Source organism: Pinus tabuliformis, chromosome 8, assembly GCF_031772625.1.
Source record: "Pinus tabuliformis cultivar Carrire ecotype Pingquan chromosome 8, CPIR1, whole genome shotgun sequence".
NCBI classification, from domain to species: Eukaryota; Viridiplantae; Streptophyta; class Pinopsida; order Pinales; family Pinaceae; genus Pinus; species Pinus tabuliformis.
The window spans coordinates 152323253-152351034 of record NC_142294.1 but is presented as its reverse complement, the minus strand read 5'-3'; positions in this window follow the sequence as shown (position 1 = coordinate 152351034).

Here is a 27782-nt window from a genome sequence, read left to right as displayed (position 1 = left end):
AATCATATGTATAGCAAGACACCAGCTGAAGTGAAGCCTACTCGCACCTCTTCCAAACTCATCTATGCCAATGCCTTTGACTCTGATTCCTGCCTACTATTAAGAGAGAGGAGATGTGCTTCTCTAGCTGAGATGCAAGATGCAGCCTTGGAGGTGGAATCCAATATCATGGACGTAGAGAAACTCAAAGGACATGCTAATATAAGGAGGCAGAGAGGTGACTCTTCTTCTTCTTCTTCTTCTTCTTCATCTTCAGATCCCAAAATGGACAAAATGTCTAAAATGAGAGAGTCATTGGCTGCTGAAATCTCCAAGCTGAAGGTTGAGCAGAGTTCTGGGAAAGAAAGTCTTCCTAATACATTTGCTCCTAGAAATCCAAATCCATATAGAAGAGCAAATGAACAATTGTAGATCATTCAAAGGGGCAAAGAGGCCAGTGAAGAACAAAGGGTTAAGACTCCTCTCCAAAACGTAGTCATGGAGGAGGAGTAGTTTGATGAAGAGGATGAGATTCACTGCATGGAAGACAAGGTCAATGCTACCTTTTTGACATTAGCTGCCTACAAGGAGGCAAGACTCAGGGACTAGACCAGTCAAGAGTGGGACAGGGAAGCTGTTCTGTAGATTGAAGACTAGCAGAGATATAACTTGAGATCAAGAGCGAGTAAGGTCAAAGAGAGTATTTCCCAAAGAGCTGCAATCCCCTCAGAGTAGCAGATCAGCAAGCAGAAGTGACCAACAGCTGATCCCGTCGCCCTCAAAGCACTGGCTCAAGAGGTAAGAGGCCCTGGCAAGTCTCCTTCCCCTTTTAGTTTTGAATCCGAAGTCCAAAGACTAAAAATATATGTGCCTTTGATTGAACTTGTAAAGAGTGAGGTCCTTAAGAAGCCCATCATTGATGCCTTTGAGTTGAAAGCCACACGAGCCTCCAATGACTATGTGAATTTGCAAGATGACAAACCTGTAGTTGTGCGTAGCCTAATGACTGAGCCTGCTGATGACAATTCCCCATCATTCTATGTCTCCCTGGCCATTCACGACAAAATATTTCACAACTGTCTATTGGATATAGGAGCCAGTCATAATCTAATGCCCAAAGTTGTTATGGACAAGCTAGGCCTTGATATTACCAGACCTTATCATGAATTTTTCTCCTTCGATTCGAGGAAGGTGAAATGTCTAGCGCTAATCAAAGACTTAGCCATCACCCTAACTCAGCTGCCCATGAATAGAATGATGATGGATATTGTGGTAGCAGATTTTCCCCCTAAGTTTGGTATGCTACTTTCTAGAGGGTGGATTAAGAGGTTGGGTGGGACATTGCAAAATGACTTGTCTTATGCCACGGTCCTAGTTTTTGGAGGAGAAATCAGAAGACTATACAGGGAAGCCCAGCTGGCCTATATCATCAATGATGAAAAGAATCCCACTAATCATCCCATTTACGCTGTGGACACTAATTTTGGAGCATGTATTCTCCAAATTAAAGAGTCCCAGAGGGCCTCTATGCAACTCAAGAAACCAGTATGCCGGGCCATGGAAGAGGAAGGGACACAGGCTTGGGATATGTTCTTCGATGGAGCCTGTTCAAGGGAAACTACAGGAGCATGAGTAGTGCTGGTGTCTCCAAAACAAGAAAGCACACATCTGTCTTTTAAGTTGACTTTTCAAGTCACCAAAAATATAACAGAGTATGAGGCTTTGATATTGGGCCTAAACGCTGCCAAAAACATGGGAATTAGAGACATAAAGGTGTTTGGAGATGCTAATCTCATCATTCAACAAGTGAACAAAACGTTCCAAGCTAGGCACCCAAGGCTGAAAGTGTAGAGAGATGAGGTATGGAGACTCAAAGACTCTTTTGATAACTTTTGTATATCATATATTCCTACGGTAAAAAATCAACTTGCCGATTCCCTGGCTATGTCTGCTAGCATGTTCATCCCTCCCATGCCCCCTAGATTGGCTTATGAAGTCCAAGTAAAATATAGACCATCCTTGCCTGATAATGTCCATCACTGGAAATTCTTTGAGGATGATGATGAAGTAAATAGGTTTCTGCAAGTCATTGATGAATTCTCTGAAATGCAAATTGATCAAGAGAATGAAACCATGGAGGAATGTCCCCAGCCCCAACTAAGGAACAGAATTGGCCAAGACAACATTATAAAATTTCCTAGCAATCATATACCTAAAGGTCTACTGCCTCTTGAGAAGCTGTTCGATCATAACGATGTGCCTCACAAGATTGCCCAAAAAGAAAATCAGTCTACAGTCCATAGGCATAACTTAGGGAGTGTAGATCATCCAAAGTATATAAATCTGTCCACCCATTTGTTTGTTGCCCAAAGTTCTGAGTACTGCACCTTAATGAAGCAATTTGCTAATGTCTTTGCCTGGGAATACAGTGACCTTAAAATTTATGACAAAAATATCATCCAGCATAAGATCTCGTTGGAGAAAGACACCATTCCTTTCAAACAAAAGCTGAGACCCATAAATCCTTTGCTCCTCCCTCTGGTTGAAAAAGAAATCAAGAAGTTGTTGGCTTCCAAAATCATAGTTCCTCTGAGGTATTCAAAGTGGGTAGCCAATTTGGTAGTGGTGAGGAAGAAAAGTGGAGAAATCAGGTTGTTTGTGTATTTTAGGAACCTGAACAAATGTTCCAAAAAGGACAACTATCCCCTATCAAAGATGGAACGTTTGCTACAGAAAGTCTAGGAGCTAAAGTTATGTCTTTCCTGGATGTATTTTCCGGGTATAACCAAGTTTTTGTACATCCAGATGACCAAGAAAAGGCTTCTTTCACCACTCCTTGGGGCACTTTTATGTACTCCAAGATGCCCTTTGGGCTGGTGAATGCTGGGGCTACCTTTCAGAGAGCCATGGATATAACATTTATACGAGAGAAGGATAGGTTTGTCCTTGTCTACCTGGATGATATAATAGTATACTCCAGAAGCTATCAGGATCATTTGCAGCATTTGAAGAAAGTGTTTTTGAAGTGCATAAGGTTTGGGATATCAGTGAACCCTAAGAAGTCACAATTTGCTTTAGAAGAGGGTAAGATTCTAGGACTCATTGTTTCTGCTGCAGGTGTCAAGATTGACCCAGAGAGAGTGAAAGCAATATAGACCTTGTCTGTTCCAAGATCCAAAAAGGACATCCAATCCTTTCTGGGAAAAATAAATTTTGTAAGGAGGTTTATTCCTAATTTTGCAGAATTGGTAAAACAGATCACCTCTATGCTAAAATATGGATCAAATACCAAATGGACTGATGCAGCGAGAAGATCTTTTGAAGCCATCAAAAGAGCCATTATGGAAGCTCCCACTTTGATCAGCCCAGACTATAGCAAGGAGTTCCATATCTTTTCCTTTGCTTCCTGTGACACCCTTGCAATAGTCTTATTGCAGAAAGATGATGAGGATTCAGAGCATCCAGTGGCATTTTTTAGCAAAACCTTAAGGGATGTTGAACTAAGGTACGATATTATCGAAAAGCAAGCTTATGCTCTTATCAAATATTTAAAAGCTTTCTGAATCTACACTCTGCACTCTAAGGTAATTGCCTATGTGCCCTCTGCTTCAGTAAAGGATGTCCTAACGCAGCCAGATGTTGATGGAAGAAGGGAAAAATGGATTGCAAAGCTAATTGAATTCAACATAGAATTGAAGCCCACCAAGCTTGTCAAGGGCTAGGGGCCTCGCTAAGCTAATGGTTGAAGAAAATTACAGGATGTTGGACATGAATTGGATAAGCACAAATTTAGATGACAGACAGATAGGTGGAGAAATAGTTGAATGAGGGCAAAACTAGTCTTTGGTTGAAATCTGTTGGCATTATGTTTTCTGGTATGACTGTATGTTACAGATGTTGTACTTGATGGCAACTCCAGTGGTAAGGCTCTCAGTTTGTTGGAAATTAAGAAGGACGCAGGAAATCGGTTCAGAAAGTGCGTCCCCGCAGGTATACCATGCAGAACCCGCGTCCAGGGACGCCGGCCAGCCGTTCAGGGGGTGCGTCTACCCAGTGCACACATTTCAAGGCAGAGAAAAGCACGTGGGGGTTTCTTGTGTGGTATCTAGCCGACGGTTTTGTGTTTCTATGGTGTCGGCTCGTGGTATTGTTCCATGTTTTGGGGAGGAGCTTGCCTATATAAAGCAAAGGAGTTCATTTGGATTGGGCAAGTGTCTTGGGTTGAATATCTTATTTGGTGAGATCTAGTCCAGATCTAAGAGGGCGAATCTTCTAATGGACTGTGATCTCTATGGCGCATGATCAGATCTGTAGATATGACTGTTTGGGTCTGTTCTGAAGTCTTCATATCATTTACATTTGAAGGGTCGCAGTTTCAGCGAAGGGAAAGTGCGCCGGGACGCGGATACTGTAAAGGGAAAGTGCGCCGAGACGCAGTACAGTAGAGAGAGATCTGCGTGGGGACGCAGGGCGATCAAGGTTCAGATGCGTCTCTGAAGCAGAAGGACGCGGCGCGATAATGTTTTCAGGTGCGTCTCTGTAGCGAAAGACGCGGCGCGATAGTATCTTTGGGTGCGTCCCTGAAGCAACAGAACGCAGAGCAGTCACAGGAATAGTGCGTGGGCACGCAGCGGAGCAGAAGGATATCTGTGTGTGGACGCAGAGTAGCAGAAAGTTAACGGCGTCTGGTCGCAGGCCACAGAAAGAAAAACTGCGTCTTTTTTTTAAGATGTTCTGTTGATTGAATTTCTCTGTTGATAAGGTGTTCTGGGTTGGTTCTGTTATTGCTGATCTGATATCTGTAGTGGTCTATATCTGTTATGTACTTGTTGATCATCTGATGCTTTATGAAAAGAAGTAGGGGGTTGTAGCTCCCTTCCAGGAGTAGACTGGAAAACGAGAAAGAGAGAGAGTTGTAGCTCTCTACAGGTTGCAGCCTGCGTACTGGTAAAGGACTGCACCAGTACAAAATCATTGTAAAAGAAGTTTCTAAATTGAAAGAAGATAGAGACATATTGCAGCAGGTGGTTTTCACCCACATTGGGTTTCCACCTTACATCTTGTGTTCTTTGGTGTGATTATCTGTTTTTCATGGTACTGACATGCAAAAATAATTCAAAGATCAAATAAGGAAGATTTATTAAATTGCTTGATAATACTGATTCACCCCCCCTCTCAGTATTATTTTCAACAATTGGTATCAGAGCAGGTCCTTCAGAGAAGCTTGATCGCTTGAAGGTAGATCGTTCATCATGAGCAACTACGAGAAAGAAGCATCAATCAGGCCACCTATTTTTGATGGGACAAATTTCAATTATTGGAAGGTAAGAGTTACTGCATATCTTCAATCTCTTGGTACAGAAGTTTGGAACATTGTAGAAACAGGCTATGCTTTTCCTTCAGCTACTCCTACAGATCCAGCTGAGAAAAAGCAGTATGAAACAAATGCAAAAGCAGTCAGTACTCTATTAGGAAGTATATCCCAAACAGAATTCATGAAGGTCATGCACTTCAAATCAGCAAAAGAGATATGGGACAAAATGATCACTAGCTATGAAGGAGATGAACAGGTAAAACAAGCTAAACTTCAAACTCTCAGGATTCAATATGAGACTCTCAAGATGTATAATGATGAAAGTGTGGCTAATTATTTTCTTCGGGTAGATGAGATTGTTAATTGTATGAAAAATTTGGGTGAAGAAATAAAAGAGACTATAGTAGTTCAAAAGATTCTAAGATCATTATCCCCCAAGTTTGAATCTAAAGTATCTGCAATAGAAGAAAAGGAAAATCTCCGTGTTCTCACTATGTCTCAGTTACATGGAATTCTAACTGCTTATGAAATGAGAAAGGGAGGTCCATCAGACAGAAGGGAAGCTGCTTTTAAGGCATCAGGCAAAGAAGATTACTATGAAGCAAGCCATGTTCCAGAAGAAGAGGAAGAAGAATCAAATTTTGTCAGAAATCTTCAAAGGGGTTCTGGAAGGTTCAGAGGTAAGCTACCTTTCAAATGCTTTGCTTGTGGAAGAGTAGGTCATTATGCTGCAAAATGTCCTTATAAGGATAAAGGAAAAGAACCTGCTAGATGGAACAGGAACAAAGTGCAAATAAGAAAAGCTACTACACCCATGAAGATAGTGATGGCTTATCAAACAGTGATGAAGATGAACAAGGTAATAAATATAAGTTGTTAATGGCATTTGAAGATGATGATTATGAGGATGCTGTAGATGTGGATAATCTCTATGATGAAATTACTAGACTCAAGAGATGCATAGAAGAAAAGAATGTGATCATTGATACTTTGCAATTTCAAATTGATGAAAAGGAAAAACATCTTGAAAAACTAGAAGGTGAAATTGTTGGTCTCAGAAAAGAAATTGAGAAAACAAAAGCTATTAATCTTAAGTTTGTCAAAGGATCTGAAACTTTGGATGAGATTATCAATGTGCAGCGGTCTCCTCTAAACAAGACAGGTTTGGGCTATAATGGAGAAACCTCTCAAGCATCCACCTCAAAAAGTTATCTTGATGCAGCAAGAAGAAATGAGCAGAAGAACAATGAAGATAATCAGGTAAAGCAGGGACGAATTACAAACAGAAACTATCAGGGACAATCCATCCTAAGGGTGAACAAAAGCTACAACCAGCCACAGGTAAAATCTCCTCAGTTTGGTTCAAGAATAGATGAAAATAGAAATTACAATCAGTTGGCTAGTAGATTCAATAACTGCAGAAGCTTCTTCAATGGACAATGCTTTTCTTGCCATAACTTTGGTCACAAAGCAGCGCAATGTGTTGCATATAAAACAATCATGACTAGGGAAGCTCAAAAACAAAGAAGTATGACAGGGATTACAAAGAGGACCTATAACAACTTTTCGGTTCTTGAAAATGAAGTTGAATGTTCTATTTGCAATAATTTTGGTCATGAAGACTCTGAATGCAGGAGCAGGTTTCAGGAGAAAAAGGAACAAGCCACAAGCACCAAAACATGGAGAATAAAGGAACCTCAAACTGAAAGATGTGGGATAGCATTTTATGCAGAAGGACAGGAAAATCTATGGTACATTGACAGTGGATGTTCGAAACATATGACAGGTGATAAAGAAAAACTTGAATCTTATTCTACTTTAGAAAAGGGAAAGAAAGTTTCTTTTGGAAATGATACTCCTGCAACTATAAAAGGAAAAGGTATTGCTCCTTTGAAAGAAAAGGTCAAGGCTGGAAATGTTTTGTATGTTGATGGATTGAAGCATAATCTACTAAGTGTCAGCCAGATGTGTGATCAAAAAACCGAGGTTATTTTCAGATCGAATGGATGTCTTGTTCGTGATCTTGATACAGGTAAAACAGTACTCAAAGGCAAAAGAACTCCAAATAATCTGTACATATTTGAAGAAGGAGAACAACAATGCTATCTTAGCAAGGATGAAGAGCACTGGTTATGGCATCGAAGGTTGGGACATCTAAGCTTCTCACAAATAAGGAAAGCATGCAAATATCAGGCAGTTCGCGATCTTCCAGATATCAAAATTCCTGACAACACCATATGCAGATCATGTCAGTTTGGAAAACAAACCAGGACTAACTTTCCAGAGAAAGAGGGATCAGCTAGCATGCCTCTTGAGCTAGTACATAAAGATACATGTGGCCCATTCAGGAAAAGAACACCTAGAGGAGAGGAATACTTGATATTATTTATTGACGATTTCTCCAGGTTTGTCTGGTTAGGACTTATGAAGCACAAAGATGAAGCATTCGAAAAATTCAAGACCTTCAAAGCCTTGGTTGAAAATGAATCAGGTCACAAAATTAAGTGCCTCAGATCCGACAGAGGTGGGGAATTTACTTCAAATGAATTTTTCGATTTCTGTGATGAACATGGGATAAGGAGAGAATTCTCTACAGCTAGAACTCCTCAGCAAAATGGAGTTGTTGAAAGAATGAACAGAACAATCCAACAAATGGCTCGTGCTATGCTTGATGAATCAGGAACTCCCGCAACTTTCTGGGGTGAAGCTGCACATGCTGCGGTTATTATTCTCAACAAAACAAATGTCCGGGTGAACAGCACTCAAACTCCTCATGAGCTCTGGAGTGGTAAAACTCCTTCGGTAAAGCACTTCAAAATCTTTGGGAGCAAATGCTATATCAAGAATACTGATGAGCAGCTTGGCAAACTTGAACCTAGAGCAGATGAAGGCATTCTTCTTGGCTATTCTCCACATAGCAAAGCATACAAATGCTACAATAAAAAACTTGGCAGAATTGTTGACAGCATTGATGTAGTGGTTGATGAGAAGGGATATATTCCTAGGCAAGTACATCATGAAGATATAGAAGAAGATGAAGGCCACCCTCAAAGACAGAATGATGAAGAAGAAGAACCCCAAGGAGAACCTCAAGAAGAACCAGAGGAGCAGACAAGAATAGAAGAGAAAACTCCATCCAGATATGTTCAGAAGAATCATCCAGAATCTCAGATTGTGGGGCAGAAAGAAGCAGGTGTACAAACAAGAAGAACAGTTGCAGAAGCCTCAAGCTATTTGGCATTACTCTCCTCTACTGAACCACAAAATGTGAAAGAAGCATGCAAAGATGAATGTTGGGTAAAAGCAATGGATGAAGAACTTGAGCAAATCGAAAAGAACAACACTTGGGAGCTGGTTCCTAGACCAAAGGATAAGAATGTTATTGGAACAAAATGGGTCTTCAAAAATAAGTTGAATGAAAATGGAGAAGTAATTAGAAACAAAGCCAGACTTGTTTGTAAAGGGTATGCGCAGCAAGAAGGAATAGACTTTGAAGAAACTTTTGCTCCTGTTACAAGACTTGAGGCCATCCGAATGTTCCTTGCTCTCTCAAGTTTTCAAAACTTCAAAGTATTTCAAATGGACGTGAAATCAGCCTTTCTGAATGGAGACTTGGAGGAAGAAGTGTACATTGAACAGCCAGATGGGTTCATTCTTGGAAATGATCCAAATCTTGTATGCCGATTGAAAAAGGCTCTCTATGGTCTCAAACAAGCTCCAAGGGCTTGGTACTACCGGTTGGACAAATATCTTCATCAACAAGGCTTCTCAAAAGGTTCAGCAGATAGCAATCTGTATATAAAAATTGAAAATGACAAATTACTAATACTTGTTGTGTATGTAGATGACATTATTTTTGGCAGCAATGAAGAAGCTATGAGTCAAAACTTTGCCTCTGTCATGCAGAAAGAATTTGAAATGTCCTTGCTAGGAGAACTGACATATTTCCTTGGTTTGCAAATCCAACAAAAGGAAGGAGGAATCTTTTTATCTCAAACCAAGTATCTCAAGCAGATTTTGAAGAAATATGGCATGGAAGATGCAAAACCAGTATGTACACCCATGGTCACAGGATGTAGTCTCAGTGCAAATGATGAATCTGCAGCAGTACATCAACCAACCTACAGATCTATGATTGGAAGTTTACTATATTTGACAGGTACCCGACCAGACATCATGCATGCGGTTGGAATAGTTGGAAGATTTCAGGCAAATCCGAAGGAGACTCATCTTCAGGCAGTAAAGAGAATTTTCAAATATCTTCAAGGGACTCAAAATTATGGCTTATGGTATCCTAGAGATACAGATCTTACTCTTCATGCTTATACAGATGCAGATTGGGCCGGAAGCGTGGATGACAGGAAAAGCACAAGTGGTGGTGCGTTCTTTATGGGTTCCAGACTGGTATCTTGGTTCAGCAAGAAACAGAGTTCGATTGCCTTGTCTACAGCTGAAGCAGAATATGTTGCTGCTGCATCTTGTTGCACTCAACTCCTTTGGATGATGCAGACTTTGCAGGATTTTCAAATCACTTGTACACCACCTATCCCCATCTTATGTGATAACACAAGTGCAATCAGCATCTCAAAGAATCCGGTTATGCATTCAAAAACCAAGCACATACCAATCAAGTATCATTTTCTCCGGGAACAAGTGCTTGAACAGAAAGTCAAGTTGGAGTATGTTCCTTCCAAGGAACAAGTTGCTGATATTCTTACCAAACCATTGCCCAGGGACATGTTTGAATACCTCAGGCAAAAGCTGGGGGTTGTTGATGCATCATCTTGTTGAACTTCTTCTTTTTGGTGGTACAGGCTCAGGGGGAGCACATAATGCATTGTTGGCATTATGGAGAAGGAGATCTTGGAAATAGCTGCAATATGTCTCTATCTCTTTCATGGTGGTGCGTTGCTGCAGATCTGGCTCATATTCAGGGGGAGCATGAGCTTAGGGGGAGCATACCCTTTGCCCTTGATGTCAAAGGGGGAGAATGAAGCTGAAGTTTGTAAGGTTGCCATCAAGTCCAAAGGGGGAGATTGTTGGCATTATGTTTTCTGGTATGACTGTATGTTACAGATGTTGTACTTGATGGCAACTCCAGTGGTAAGGCTCTCAGTTTGTTGGAAATTAAGAAGGACGCAGGAAATCGGTTCAGAAAGTGCGTCCCCGCAGGTATACCATGTAGAACCCGCGTCCAGGGACGCCGGCCAGCCATTCAGGGGGTGCGTCTACCCAGTGCACACATTTCAAGGCAGAGAAAAGCACGTGGGGGTTTCTTGTGTGGTATCTAGCCGACGGTTTTGTGTTTCTATGGTGTCGGCTCGTGGTATTGTTCCATGTTTTGGGGAGGAGCTTGCCTATATAAAGCAAAGGAGTTCATTTGGATTGGGCAAGTGTCTTGGGTTGAATATCTTATTTGGTGAGATCTAGTCCAGATCTAAGAGGGTGAATCTTCTAATGGACTGTGATCTCTATGGCGCATGATCAGATCTGTAGATCTGACTGTTTGGGTCTGTTCTGAAGTCTTCATATCATTTACATTTGAAGGGTCGCAGTTTCAACGAAGGGAAAGTGCGCCGGGACACGGATACTGTAAAGGGAAAGTGCGCCGAGACGCAGTACAATAGAGAGAGATCTACGTGGGGACGCAGGGCGATCAAGGTTCAGATGCGTCTCTGAAGCAGAAGGACGCGGCGCGATAATGTTTTCAGGTGCGTCTCTGTAGCGAAAGATGCATCGCGATAGTATCTTTGGGTGCGTCCCTGAAGCAACAGAACGCAGAGCAGTCACAGGAACAGTGCGTGGGCACGCAGCAGAGTAGAAGGATATCTGCGTGTGGACGTAGAGTAGCAGAAAGTTAACGGCGTCTGGTCGCAGGCCACAGAAAGAAAAACTGCGTCTTTGTTTTAAGATGTTCTGTTGATTGAATTTCTCTGTTGATAAGGTGTTCTGGGTTGGTTCTGTTATTGCTGATCTGATATCTGTAGTGGTCTATATCTGTTATGTACTTGTTGATCATCTGATGCTTTATGAAAAGAAGTAGGGGGTTGTAGCTCCCTTCCAGGAGTAGACTGGAAAACGAGAAAGAGAGAGAGTTGTAGCTCTCTGCAGGTTGCAGCCTGCGTACTGGTAAAGGACTGCACCAGTACAAAATCATTGTAAAAGAAGTTTCTAAATTGAAAGAAGATAGAGACATATTGCAGCAGGTGGTTTTCACCCACATTGGGTTTCCACCTTACATCTTGTGTTCTTTGGTGTGATTATCTGTTTTTCATGGTACTGACATGCAAAAATAATTCAAAGATCAAATAAGGAAGATTTATTAAATTGCTTGATAATACTGATTCACCCCCCCTCTCAGTATTATTTTCAACAAAATCATGGCCTCTTGTGAATGGTATGATAAAATAGCTCACTTTTTGTTGAAACTAGAGGTCCCTCCCGGTCTTAGCTCAAGCCAAGCCGGGACCGTTAAGCTAAAAGCAGCCAAGTATTGTATTCATGAAAGCTTGCTTTATTGGAGGGACCCAACAAGGATCCTCTTAGGATGTCTGGATCAAAAACAATCTGTGGAGGTCATGCATCAGTTTCATTCCAGCATCTGTGGAGGACATCACTATTGGAAAACCATAGCCCACAAGATCCTCAGGGCTGGGTATTATTGGCCCACTCTTTTTCTGATGTCTTTTCATTTGTGAAATCTTGTGATAGGTGCCAGAGGTTTGAAGGAAAATAGCAGTTGAAATCCTTACCCCTGAAGCCAATACATTCCAGCGGCCCTTTCCAGCAGTGGGGCTTAGACTTCATAGGGGAAATTAATCCACATTCTAGTGGCCAACACATATGGATCTTAGTAGCCACTGATTACTTCACTAAATGGATTGAAGCCATCCCTACTAAGAAAGTTGATCACCATGTTGTCATGAAGTTATTGACAGAAAAAAATTTCACCAAGTTTGGCTGTCCACACAAATTGGTTACAGACAAAGCAGCAGCCTTCAGGACAAAATAATTAGTGAACATGTGTGACTCAATGGGCATTAAACTAGTGCATTCCACCTCATACTACCCTCAAGGCAATGGTATAGCAGAATCATCTAATAAGAGCCTGATAAGGATAATCAAAAAGTTGCCGGAAGACAACAAAAGGAACTGGGATTCCAAACTGAAGTTTGCGTTGTGGGCTGACAGGGTGACCACCAAGAAATCCACAAGGAATTCTCCGTTCAAGCTTGTATATGGCACTGAGACTGTATTCCCCATATAGTTGATCCTCCCTGTGGCCAAGTTCTTGCAAGAAGAGCAGAATGAGGAAAATGACTTGGAAAATAGGATTAGTGACTTGGTTGAAGTGCATCAAATTAGAGATCAATTGATTGAGAAGTCTGTAGCACATCGAAAGAGAATCAAGGAAGCCTTCGATAGAAAGGCAAAGATGGAAAATCTTCAAATTGGAGACTTAGTTCTTAAATGGGATGCATTGAAAGAAAAGAAAGGAAATCATGGAAAATTCGATGCTCTGTGGATAGGACCTTTTGTCCTTGCTGAGGTCCAGGGGAACAACACTTTCATATTGCAAAGTATGGAAGGAGAATTAGTTTTTGATGGCCCAGTTAATGGGCGATTTTTGAAGCTTTATGTTGTTTAAGGCCTTTAGGCTCCAACATTGTAAATATGTTCTTTTACTATTTTTAGTGTAGTCTTATTTAGACTCCATGCCCAATGGGATACTAGGAAATCTTGTTGATCTTAATTCTATAAGAAGGTAGTGGTCTACGGTTCTTGAAACCTCACAGGGAGGATTTCATCCCTAGAAGGAGCCAGTGTTAGCTCTGCTATGCAGCGCTGACTTTCTAATGCCAGAAATAAGTTTGGTCTATTTGGTTGTGTCCAAAGGGGGGGCTTACATTGGTCACTTTCCATTTTTCCCTCACCCCTCTCACCTTTGATCTTCCTCATTTCCTAAAAAAACCTTCTAAATTCGACAAAATTCCCTTTGGCCTCAACCCTTAGCGCAAAGCTAAACTAACCATAAAACCTTATCCATATTCCTTGTGCGCTCATAACCCATCGCACCACATCCCCGCCGTTGATCAGCCCCCTCCAATCCAACAGCTCACATCGCACCCAATAAAGGCAACTTGCTCTACCACTCTCCACCGTCAGGTCATCTCCACCAGATTTCACGGCCTTCGCACATATCGCGAGAACGACTAGATCGAACAATAGCCCACGATGAGGGTGGTTTTTCTCTCTCATCCACTACTATGTGTCATTCATTTAGTGGGATCGCTCGGCCCCGGGCAATTACCACTCAGCGCCCAAAAGTGGTGCGATGAAAACTGTTACCACTTAAGTTAACCACCCCTACCCGTTAGCGCCCATGCAATTCCATCGCCTGATGACCATCCGATCTATCTGCCGAAGATCCGATGGCCCTAACACACCCCACTCCCACCTCAGCCGATAGCCTTTGCCGAGCCAGCTTCACCGTTCATCTCCCTAATCTGACGGTCATCTCTCTCGCTCATCCCAACAGGTCTCTTACCCATGCATCCTACGTCCTATGACCATTCTATTGTCCGAAGAAGGAGATGACCAGCTCTGCCGGACTGATTACAGTAAGATCCCCAACAACCACATTAAGCAAAAAATATGGCCAAAGTGAGAAGAGGACATAACACGACTTTGTAACAGAATTTATCAGTCATGGAATTCACTGCTGCGAGCATTCCAACTACCTAAAGGACAGCGCAGAAGTTGGGCAAATCAGATTTACACAGTAAAGCAAGCAACCTCATTTAGAGACTCCATCAGGCAACTAAATGCAGTTGGTGGTCAATTAAGACCCCTCCATACCTAAACAACTAGGTTCCATTGTAATGTAAACTTATAAATACCCAGAAGAAAGATGTAATCAAGGTTGGTATTTGATGTAAGGTTCAACTTCTGGAGACTATAGACACTTTGTCACTTGCAGCGTCTCATCTTCATTTTCAGCAAATACAAGCTTCTTTTGCTATTAACTGCTCACTGTCCATTTTCCTCTATTCTAAGCTTGTACCTGATATGCTGTGTTCTTGATCTCTTGATGTTTAGCACTAGATAATTGTCATCTTATCTCTGTGTTAGAATATTGAATGCATCACTGAATAGGTTGCTCAGGTTTGTTTCTATCTAATGCAGGAGAGCTGTCATCCTGTCTTTGCATTAATATATTAGATTTGCAGGTTTCTGTACTAGTTGCAGCTGACCATCACATGGTCTTGTGTATCTGCTAGTGTGGTTAGTATTCTCCATATTCACCGAATATCTAAATTGTGAGCATTGGTGGTCTAAAGCCTTGTAGTCTGAGGGTGTTCATGCATGTCTAGAGTGAAATAGAGTAGAATTGGTTATCTGGCTTGAACCAAACCATCATTCCTTCCATTAAAATTTGCAACAATAGTTGAATTTATATGTTGCTAGGCATCTTCGAGGTACAACCTAGGAGATTTTCTTGGAATCCTAACAAGGTTAAAACCTACATAGCTCTCATTGATGAGCATATAGATTCACATTACATTGTCTGATAAGTGGGCTAATCATATGTGCTTATAAAGGTTTTCAAATTATTATTTGTCAAAATTATTATTAACTTCTTAGTAGAGGTTAATCTATACACTGAAATCACACAACAAATTGTGAAAATCACAAATGGGCTTATTGTACCTATATATAATGGGTTACAGATAAGTTAAACCTAAACAAGTTAATTATTAATTGTACAATGTAAGTACCACTTAACTATTAAATATGTCATTTGTCATCCCTAGATACCAATTCTCTCTACCAAAACCATGCATCCATGTGTCCCATCCCCATTTTCACCGTGATAAATATAATTCACCACAAAGTTGTAAAGTACTAGAAGAAAATGAGGCAATCATGTATTTTGATATTACCTCTATTTCCTTTGCATTCCCTGTTCTCATGGGTGATCAACTACTTCCCATACCCTCCTTCAACACTAGATTGGTAGATCATCCGACCTCTACAACAACAACTCAGGGTTGAGTCTTGCGTAGAAGGCCTTCCACTTAACAAAGTGACGCAGAAGCCATAGTTGTTATGGAACTCCACTCAAATACTGATTGAGGAGCCAAGATAGTGTTGTGAAAGCGGAAGGAGGGTAGGTGTGCGAATTCAATGGGGGCACCACTTGGGCCACATGCAAGTGAGGACATGCAAGGCCCTTGTTTACATGAGGTCTAAATGCATGTTGTTGTTGTTGTTAGTATTATTATCATTATTATTTCGATTCATTATATATATAAACATATTATCATTTACAATTGTTAAAAATTAATGACAATAAAGAGTAATAAAGTGTAATAAAAATATTAATTAAATTAGATATTTTTCACTATTACTAAAATATATCCCTGGTTCACTACATAAGAATTCCTTCAAAACAATTTTAACATTCAAATATAGTGATACCAGTGTACAATTAAACAATCCCAAGCCTAAAGAATTACAAAATTATGTTAATGTTATTATGAGAAATAAAATAGCTAAAAACTAGAGAAATAAATTAGTTAAAAACTTTCTATATATGATAAACTTAAGTGAAAATGTCACCTTATCAAATCAAAATGCCATCACTTTTAAAAATGGTATATATTGAATTATTATTTTTTTAATGGTGAAACACTTAGATTTAAATATTACTTATGATATATGAAGTATGGATGTTTTATGTTAACATTTTAATTTTTAAAAATAAATATCATTAAATTTGATATAAGTTTAAAAATGAAACTAAATTTATATATATCATTGACATTATTAGTTTAACATTGGATAATGTAATTTATAATGTTTAACTTTGAGAAATAAATATTTTTTCAATATTATTAAAAAAAAAATCAAAATTTTAATTGGACCATAACTTGAAAGTCTTATTGCAAATTTGATACAATATAACACCATGTCGATAACTACTTCATATATTTGATCCTGTAATTTCTGAATATGATTTTTAAATTCAATATATTTACATATAGTCAAAACTAACCTTTCCCTCTTTGCTGTTCCCTTCCCTACTTTAATGTATGCTAGTCTAGATTAATTTCACCATATTTATAGTCCACTTTTACTTCATAATTCATTTGATATTACACCTACTTTTGATATAAATCTTAATTTTTTTACATATTAATAATATTGAAAATATTTTAAAATATATGGTAAAATTAAATATTTACTATCTATTTAATAATTATTGATAAGTAAAATAAAATTTTAAAAATTTTATTTCAAAATAAAATAAATTTCAATTTACTCATCAATACTAACAATAAAAATATTCTAAAATATTTTATAAATATCAAATTCGTATGGTGCACTTAATACTTATTAATAATTAAATAAAAAATATAAAAACAGTATTCCAAAATAACCACACATGCGAACTTAATTAAAAATTATACAATACATTAATTAAAAAAAACATAAACTATTTTTCATGATTATGTAATTGCCGTGAAGTAATCCACCCAGATATATATTGAAAACTACAAGATACTTCATCTTAGAACTTTTTGGTTAATTATAGAGTTAGATTAATGGTTAAGTCTTTATTTATTCATCTATTTTAAGTTATGAAAAGTTATATACCTTAGTTATAATACACGTTTGCGTTAAAATAAATATTAATTATTTTTAATAAAATGTGTGCTTTTACAAAAGGAAATTACTCACAATAAATCTTGAAGATGTATTGTGTATTGAAACTTGCATTAAAAAATGTTGTTAAATAAAGATAACAACTTAATGTCTAAATTTGTATACTATACAACTTAAGACTAGTTAAATTATACTTTTAAATTTTTAAGATTGTCGACATTTAACCTAAATGATCAGTTACGCTACCTCATAAGAATCATCGTTAATTAAACAAAATGAAAAAATATTTTAATTATCCAAGGTTTACATTTTGACGTTATCCGTTTATAATAAATGCAAAATATATTTAATGTCGCAAAATTGTTTATTAGAATAGGTAGCCAGCTTTATACCATTGTGAATATAAAGATAAAGGAATAAAATTTCAAGATGTAAGAGTCATGGTGGTCCACTTATGTTAAATCTCATATAATTAGTGGCAAGCTCTTATTTTTAACGGTAGTTAAATTAGCGATGGCATTATTGAGGGGTGGATAGGAATGTGGTGCAACCCAGCCACACTGGGCCCGCTGGTCCACGTGATCGCACGGTATGACGTGCTCTATTACTAAATGGCTTCGTCTACATGGAGATTGTTCGTGGATATTTCACTGTTGGTTGCAGTTGCGAGTTATTGTTGCATTAAATGTTCACCCTACGTCTCGGGCTTGGTTCCCGCCTCACTCTTAATACTTATTCGCTTGGTCTTTTCACTATTCTGGATGGTTCTTTCGTTGAAAGGTTCGGTGAGGGTTTCTGTCGAGCAGTCATTGTTCTGTTAGCTATGGTGTCTTCCAGTGTATATGAACATTCCCTTCTCCCTTCAGCTCCGCTGTAGACTCATAGACGTTCCTACCCGGTGTGTCAGTGTTACTCCGGCTCCGACGTGCTCATGTGACTTCGTTTTCTCTGGTAAGTTCCTGGCTACTATGATTTCAACTGTAGCTGTATTGTTGAAAATTTACTTGCTCGTCAAGGAATGGCTTCAGGCTATTGCTCTACTGTTCTAGTATAACCCACTTGCATCTTTCACTGTTTGTCAATCTCTGTTTCACGAATTCACTGACTGTTATGGACTTAGGGAAAACTCTGGTGGTCGCTCGACGACTCGAACAGGTAACAACACCCTTCCATGCTTCAATTTATCCTCCCACTGGAAACGTTACTTATCAACATTGCTCCTTCGGTCTGCAGTTTTACAAATCGATATGTGATGATTCTACTTCTCGAATTCAGCTCTGTCCGCTCAGGTAAGCTACAATAGTTCTTTTCTCAGATTGTTTGGTTTGATTGCCCCCGGCTTATTTCCTGTAATTCGCTTTGTATCTTAACATTCAGGTTTGTTTTCTCTACAGGTCTATGGTTTCGACTTGAGCATGCGGGCTTCCGTCTCCTATTCCACCGGAAGAACCTTTCGGTAGGCCCTGAATCTTCCAGCTTTCGAGATACAAAAAGTCCTATAGGATAATGGCCTCGGCTTGTCGTAGTTTGTCTGTAATTATTGCTGTACTGTAGTTTGTCTTTGTTGGTAGCTGTACTGTGTTGTTTTCAACACCGTCGGTAGAAAGAATGTTTGTGGTTATATATATAAACCCTCGTCGAGGGTTTCAACCCTAATGCCAGTCACAATTATGTATTTGGTTTGGTTGTTCTATGGAGATGAGAACCAGCAATGTATGTGTTTCATTTGAAAATATAAATGATAATAGTTTTCTTTTCAATGGATGATATTTGATTCACGATAATACAAAAAAATGCGTAACGGAAGTACCTCTGTGTTTGGTCGTCTCCTGTGTAATGTTGTCTCTGTTATGTGGTCGTTTTGTCCTATTCTCAGGTCGTCCTTTCCTTTCTGTAATTCCATTTTCCATAGGTGAATGTCCGTTCAGGTTGGACACCAACTGTGTGCCAAATAACAACAGGATCACGTTGTCCGTGATCTTCCCCTGTTTATCGTTTATCAAACTTTTGCATAAACATTAATTTAGTTACAGTAATGAACAATGAATAATACTTTTGGATGGACAATGGCAGAAAATCCTGTCTCTGTAATGTTATTTTTATTTCTTCAATTCGGATTCGCGGAACCCTCCCTTCGTATTACATCTCTGTTTTTATATCCTTCTGTTACAGTTGATTTGCAGTTAATTAAAACTGCCATAAGGTTTATTTAAACGAACTTATTATAGTTAATAACTACTACTTGTTTGATTCTACAAAACTTAACTAAGCAGTTTGTCATCTCTCCCCTAAATTAACGAACCATTTCCTATTTACTGTTCAGTCCACAGTAATTCTAAATGTCTAACTAATTGCAACCTAACATGCCGACTCTGACAATAAACAAAAGTAATTAAAAGAAACTACCTGATGACTCTAGAGAAAAAAAGACAATCTTGATGATCAACAACTTTCAAACCTGGCTGAGACTTCACCCGGTCATGTCGAGTTGGATGCTCCTACATCAGGCTCCCGGGGCAAAAAGAGATCATGGCTTTGGCCCATGAGCTTCTCGACCGAAGTTCTTGTTTGAGCGATCTGCCTGGCATCAAGCCACGAACTGTCCTCGATTGGACGGTTTTTCCACTTGACCAGGTAGTGCATGTAGTCCTTCCGTCGAGTTCGTCTAACCACCTGAGTTTCGAGGATGCTTTCGATCTCGGGCGGTTGAACGTAAGGCATCTGTCTCTTCCAAGATTCTCCATCTTCCTGGGTACTCCGTGTAGACTGTCTGGGTGCATCTTCCTCCTTTTCCTTTGGGTCAGTCGTGTACGGGAATAGATCTGCTACGTTAAAGATAGGTGAGATACCTATGCCGGGCAGCAATTGTATCTCATGGGCATTAGCTGAAAACTTTCGCAAGACTTTGCCAGGCCCCACCTTTTTATACTTCAGTTTATTGTATGTACCCCTAGGGAAACGTTCCTTGCGTAAGTGTGCGAGGACTTCGTCCCCCACTTCAAACTCCATTTCCTTCCTCTTTAGATCTGCGTGCTATTTGTAATTTAAGCTATTGTCCTGTAACTTTATTTTCACCTGTTCGTGCAAGTCTCTCACCGCATTAGTGAAATCTTCTCCGTCCGCGCTTCATCGTTCCTGCAGTTCAAGATCCCGAAGTTCATGCACTCTGCGAGGATGCATGCCATACAGAATCTGGAAGGGGCTGAAACCTGTGTTGTGGTTAGGCGAGTCGTTGTAAGCGAACTCTACCTGAGCTAGCACCCGGTCCCACATTCGTGAATTCTCTCCGACTAGGCTACGTAACAGGTTTCCCAGACTTCTGTTTACAACTTCAGTCTGCCCGTCGGTTTGCAGGTATGCAGAACTATAGCTCAATTGTGTGTCCATCTTCTTCCATAAGGTATGCCAAAAGTGTCCCGTGAATTTCACGTCTCTGTTCGAAAGGATGGACTTGGGCAGTCCATGTAACCTGATAATCTCGTTGAAAAACAAGTGGGCCACGTGGGTGGCATCACTAGTTTTCCGGCAAGGTATAAAATGTGCCATTTTTGAGAATCTGTCCACCACTACCATTACTGAGTCATATCCTCGTTGCGTCTTTGGCAGGCCTAGGACAAAATCCAAACTAACGGAATCCCACAGCCTGCTTGGGATGAGTAACGGTGCATATAGTCCCGTATTCTGGCTATGTCCCTTTTCCAATTGGCACACCTTGCATTTGGTCACAAAACGTTCCTCATCTCGTCAAATTTTTGGCCTAAAATAAAAGTGATTAAGCTGCTCGAGGGTCTTATCCATGCCGAAGTGTCCGGCCAATCCTCCACTATGTTTCTCACGAATAATATTCCACCTCATCGAACAGTCATGTATGCACAGTTGTCCTCCTTTAAACAACAGTTTCTCCTGTATATTATAGTCCGACCAAGGACTATTGCTCCTCACCAAAGGGTTCTGGCACGCCTCATAGGCTTCTCTAAAATTTGTGTCTATTTGGTATAGATCCCGTAGGTGATAAAAACTCAGCACCTGTATAGTGCTTTCCTGCAGAAGTAAAGCCTTCCTACTCAATGCGTCTGCCACCTTATTTGCCTGCCCACTAATGTGCTTCAGTACAAAGTTAAAACTCTGCAAATACTCTACCCATTTGGCATGTTTGTGGTTGAGTTTGTGCTACTGCATTACATATTGTAGTGCAGAATTATCCGAAAATAGCACGAATTCGTTCCCCAATAAATAATGCCTCCAGTGTTTTAATGCCTATACAATAGCATAAAACTCTTTATCATATGATGAGTATTTCTGCCTACTCTCGTTTAGTTTCTCATTGAAGAATGCCACCGGCTTGTCCTCCTGACTGAGTACAGCCCCAATTGCTGTCCCACTGGCAACACAACGTACCTGAAACAATTTCTGGAAGTCCGGTAGCCTTAGGATTGGCCTCTCAACAATCTTCATCTTCAACAACTAGATACTTTTCTCGGCTGCTTCTATCCACTGAAAAGGCTAGCTGGCCTTTTTGATGGTATCTAACATGGGTGCACAAATTTCACTGAAATTCTTAATGAAATTCCTATAAAAACTTGCCAATCCGTGAAAACTACGTACTTCAAATAGATTTTTCGGAGACGGCCAATTTACTATTGCCGCTATCTTCTCCGGATCCATCTTCAGTTCATTTTCTGCTACCACAAACCCCAAGTAAATTAATTCCTTCTGCAGAAAAGTACATTTCTTCAAGTTTATCAGCAGTTTGTTCTGCTGTAATTTCTCTAGTACCTTACGCACGTGTCGAAGGTGTTATTCTTTCGTTCCGCTAAAAATAAGAATGTCATCTAAATAAACTATCACAAACTTCCTAATATACTCCTTCAGCATCTCGTTCATGAGCCTCATAAATGTACTGGGTGCATTGCTCAGCCCAAACGGCATGACCAGCCACTCATACAACCCTTCATTTGTCTTAAAGGCCGTCTTCCACTCATCCCCCTCTCGTATCCGAATCTGATGGTATCCGCTTTTCAAATCTATTTTTGAGAAATAAGCTGCCCCGCTTAAACAGTCCATCATATCATCCATTCGCGGTAACGGAAATCTGTACCGGATGGTAATTTTATTAATGGCCCTTGAGTCGGTGCACATCCACCATTCCCCTCCTTTTTTGGGAGCGAGGACTGTTGGTACAGCACAAGGGCTTAAGCTCTCCCTTATCAAACCCTTGTCCAACAGATCTTGCACCTGTTTTCTGATTTCTTCATTATCCTTAGGGCTCATTCGGTATGCTGCTTTATTCGGCAAACTAGCTCCGGGTATGAAATCGATGTGGTGACTAATGCTCCGCTTGGGGGGCAACTTGTCTGGCAAGTCATCTACAACTATGTCTGCAAACTCTTCTAACATTTGCTGAATCTCTATGGGTAAGTCTGATATTTCTGTGTGCAACAGAACTGTCCTGGATTTCTTGACCACTGCATAACCTACCTCACTGTCTTTTACCTATTTTAAAAACTATTTTCCACCCACCAGCAATGCTCTGGTTTCACCTATTTCAACTGCTCCTTTCTCTTCTCTGATAGGTACAAGCGTGTGCTTGATTCCATCCTTCTCGAATTTATAACAATTCATCACTCCATCATGTGTTACCTTCCTATCGTATTGCCACGGTTTTCCTAATAAGATGTGACACGCATCCATTGGCATGATGTCGCAGATAATTTTGTCCTTATATCTGCCTATCTGAAGTTCGACCTCGCTTTGTTCATCCACTAGCAATTGGTGGCCCTTTTATAGCCATGAAACTCTATACGGATTGGGATGTTTTAAGCGTTTCAAGCCCAATTTTTCCACCATTTCCGTGGACACCAAATTATCGGTACTCCCGCTATCAATTATTAATTTGCAACACTTACCTTGTGATTTGCAAATTGTCATGAACAGAGCTTTCCGCTGTGTCTGTTCAGTGTCCTCATTGACTGGTTTCAATAGCACTTTATGCAGCACCAAAGCTTCTCCTGTCTTTGGAGCATTCTCCACCTCCTGAGGGAGTGCTGCTGTTTCTTCCGGCTGTGCCACATACGCACCCCGTTGTCCAGCTGGATCTGGTTCTGGACACTCAAACGAGCGGTGGCCCCACTTATGACATCTATAACATTGATAACCAGCCCCTCTTCCTCGGCCATTCCCTCTGCCACGCTGGGACGATCTGCCGCCCCTCGTACTGTCTCCTTTGTCTGCTGTTCCTGATGTCTTTGAACTGCTAGCTTCCTCACTGCTGTTAGCAGTCTGGCCCCTGCCATAGGACTGGCCTTTGCCTCTGTTGGCCCCTCGTCCTGTCTGTGCATTCTGTCTTCTGGTAATTTTTTCCTCCGCTTTTATTGTGCTTTGTTATGCCTCCTTGGTATTATTTTGGGATAAAATACTTTTTTCATCTAGGATTTCCATCTTCAACCCATTAACATACCTGGCTGTCCTTTCTGCTTTATCTTCGGTATATCCGGCTCGCAAATTCACTCTGTAGAACTCCTCCGTGTACTCCCTTACGGTCAATCCTTTCTGTCTCAAATTCTGGACCTACCTATGTAATTCAATCTGATAGTCCCTTGGTAGAAATCTTCCCTTCAGCTTGGCCACCGTTCTTGACCAAGTTTTAATCGGCGTCTTATTCAATCTCTTCCTCTCATTCTGGACACTGTCCCACCATAGAGCTGCATGTCCCTTCAGTTTCGTCACCGCGAATTTGACTCTACGGTCTTCTCTAACTTCTTCGCACTCAAAGTACTTGTCCATCTCGCTAATCCAATCCAAAAAAATTTCGATAGACAGGCTACCATCATATGTCGGAAGTTTTAGCTTAGGTTTACTGCTTGCTAGTAAAACAGACCTCGGCAGTTTCACCTCTGCAGATTCTCCCTCTGGTCCATCTGTTGCTACTTCCACTTCCTCTTCGCTGACATCGCCCATTTCTGGATCTCTCCGCCTACCTACCTCTACTGCCTCCAAATGGGCAGCAAGGATTCTAATTTCCTCTCGCAACCCTTCATCTGCCAATCTGCGAGCACCTCGGCCTCGTCCTAATCACCCTACCTCCATATTCTCAATCAACCTAATGCTCTGATACCACTCTGGTGCAACCCAGCCACACTGGCCCGCTGGTCCACGTGATCGCACGGTATGACGTGCTCTATTACTAAATGGCTTCGTCTACGTGGAGATTGTCCATGGATATTTCGTTGTTGGTTGCAGTTGCGAGTTATTGTTGCATTAAATGTTCACCCTACGTCTCGGGCTTGGTTCCCGCCTCACTCTTAATCCTTATCGCTTGGTCTTTTCACTATTTTGGATGGTTTTGCTGTTGAAAGGTTCGGTGAGGGTTTCTGTCGAGCAGTCACTGTTCTGTTAGCTGTGGTGTCTTCCAGTGTGTATGAACATTCCCTTCTCCCTTCAGCTTGGCTGTGGACTCATGGACGTTCCTGGCTGTTGTGTCGGTGTTACTCCGGTTCTGACGTGCTTATGTGACTTCGTTTTCTCTGGTAAGTTCCTGGCTACTATGATTTCAATTGTAACTGTATTGTTGAAAATTTACTTGCCCGTCAGGGAATGGATTCAGGATATTGCTCTACTGTTCTAGTATAACCCACTTGCATCTTTCACTGTTTCTCAATCTCTGTTTCACGAATTCACTGACTGTTATGGACTCAGGGAAAACTCTGGTGGTCGCTCGACGACTCGAACAGGTAACAACACCCTTCCATGCTTCAATTTATCCTCCCACCGGAAACGTTACTTATCAACATTTCTCCTTCAGTCTGTAGTTTTACAAATCCATATGTGATGATTCTGCTTCTCGAATTCGACTCTGTCCGCTCAGGTAAGCTACAACAGTTCTTTTCTCAGATTGTTTGGTTTGATTGCCCCCCTTTATTTCCTGTAACTCGCTTTGTATATTAACCTTCGGGTTTGTTTTCTCTACAGGTCTATGGTTTCGACTTGAGCGCGTGGGCTTCTGTCTCCTATTCCACATGAAGAACCTTTCGGTAGGCCCTGAATCTTCCAGCTTTTGAGATACGAAAAGTCCTGTAGGATAGTGGCCTCGACTTGTCGTAGTTTGTCTGTAATTATTGTTGTACTGTAGTTTGTCTCTTTTGGTAGATGTGTTGTGTTGTTTTCAATGCCGTCGGTAGAAAGAATGTTTGTGGTTATATATATAAACCCTTGTTGAGGGTTTCAACCCTAATGCCAGTCATAGTTATGTATTTGGTTTGGTTGTTCTGTGGAGATGAGAATCAGGAATGTATGTGTTTCCTTTGACAATATAAATGATAATATTTTTCTTTTCAATGGATGATATTTGATTCATGATAATACAAAAAAATGCGTAACAGAAGTACCTCTGTTTTTGGTTGTCTCCTGTGTAATGTTGTCTCTGTTATGTGGTCATTTTTTCCTATTCTCAGGTCGTCCTTTCCTTTCTGTAATTCCATTTTCCGTAGGCGAATGTCCATTCAGGTTGGACACCAACTGTGTGCCAAATAACAACAGGATCACGTTGTCCGTGATCTTCCCCTATTTATCGTTTATCAAACTTTTGCATAAACATTAATTTAGTTACAGTAATGAACAATGAATAATACTTTTGGATGGACAATGGCAGAAAATCCTGTCTCTGTAATGTTATTTTTATTTCTTCAATTCAGATTCGCGGAACCCTCCCTTCGTATTACATCTCTATTTTTATATCCTTCTGTTACAGTTGATTTGCAGTTAATTAAAATTGCCATAGGGTTCAGTTAAACGAACTTATTATAGTTAATAACTACTACCTGTTTGATTCTACAGAACTTAACTAAGCAGTTTGTCATCTCCCCCCTAAATTAACGAACCATTTCCTATTTATTGTTCAGTCCACAGTGATTCTAAATGTATAACTACTTGCAACCTAACATGCCGACTCTGACAATAAACAAAAATAATTAAAAGAAACTACCTGATGACTCTAGAGAAAAAAAAACAATCCTGATGATCAACAACTTTCAAACCTGGCTGAGACTTCACCTGGTCATGGCGAGCTGGATGCTCCTACATCAGAATGCTAATAAGAAGTGTAAAGAATTTGGAAGACAATAATGAAGCAAAATATATGGATAATGAAATGCAATCAAAATTTAAGTTTTTAAATTTTTTCTAAAGAATGTAATAGGTGGTTAAATTTAAGAAAGCTACACTCGCATAAATGCCGCAAAACAATGGCAATGGAAAAAAGAAAAAGTGCAATTCTTCAAAATGTAATCAATATACTGCTTTAATAACAAATTATAATTTTGGCCACATGAGGTGAGTTGAGTCATTAAAAGTAAGGCACAATTATAACACCTATTAGGGTTCGAAGCCTCTTACATCATGTGTACGTTTACCAAGAAAGTGGGTTTGTGAATCCCCACAAGGAGGTTGTTGTTTAATGAAAGCCATCATGGTCATTAATTATAGTAAGGTGGTGAGGGACTCAACCAACTTTGAACCTGCGACCTATAGCCTTACCATTGGAAACATGCCTTGGGTGGATGTCTCAACCTAAAGAGGTAAGATCCTTGAAGGTAGACTGTCATTTGGGGAAACACATCACACAACATCACAAAGTCCTGATTTGAACACTCCCATCCTGCATTTTTGGAGCTGCCAACCATTCCAATCTCAGGGAAACTACCAAACTTGTGCCTGGATCTTTGGGTACAAATTTCTTTGAAGACCATGGGAAATGTTGTTATCCAATTTATTTCAATTTCATGAGAGAGATTTTCATTCTCTTAGTGAAACTTATATCGAACTGGTTTGTAAAAAGGTATTCATGGTGATTAAGATGCTTGTCACACAAAAAGAAGTTGTCAATGTAATGAATTAATTGCAATAAAAAGAAAGCTGCAAGATGAAAAGGAAGTAAATAGGAGAAGTAAGTAAAATTAGGATGGAAGTTTTGGCTAGGCCGTCAGGTAACTTCTCTAGTGGGAAAAAATATTGCAAAAAAAACTAGGGAGACATGCCATCCTTGGCAACAAACAATTTGTATTACTTTCAAATATCTCAAGGTGTTTTAGACTCTACACCTGAGCAAGGAAGAAAATCATAGATGTTAAAGGAAAAAGAATGAAAATCTGAAAAAGAAAATGGTAACAATGATGAGAAAAAGGCATCCCCTTCAAAAGGGAGGAGGCATCCAAGACAGTGGAAAAGGAGGGGAGCCCATATAGTCTCTGCTATAATTATTTAACTTTCCCCTAGAAAGTTTTAAGAAATTTCTTTGTAACCATTAAAATTGGGATAAGGATCACAACTCTTATGGTTTTCAAAGTAGTACCACCTTCCCGGTTGCTTTCACTTCCAAAACAAAGCCAAGAGATGAGATTTTTCCTTTAATTTGAAAAAAATGATTTTGATCCAAAAGCATAAGTTAAGAATAAATAGACAAATTTTCTCTCAAAGATCCACATAGGCACAAGTGAAAATTCCCATACAAACAGATATGTACATTTTGTATACACACATATTAGAATAACTACTCTGGCCAAGAGCATGCATCAATAAAACTATTAAAATTAGACATACAACATTTTATAGGAAACGATAAACGAAATGATGGAAATGAAATAATTTATACCATGGTAATCAAAGGGCGTCAACATACTCATCTTCTACATCAGTGAAGAGTACCCAATTCAAGCAGTAGTTGTAGGCAGTGTCTTGTGAGGAAATAAGGTAAGGTTAAATAGTTGATAAAACATTTGTACAACTTTTACAATGCCCTTCAGAACAAGAGCTAGATATTTATTTT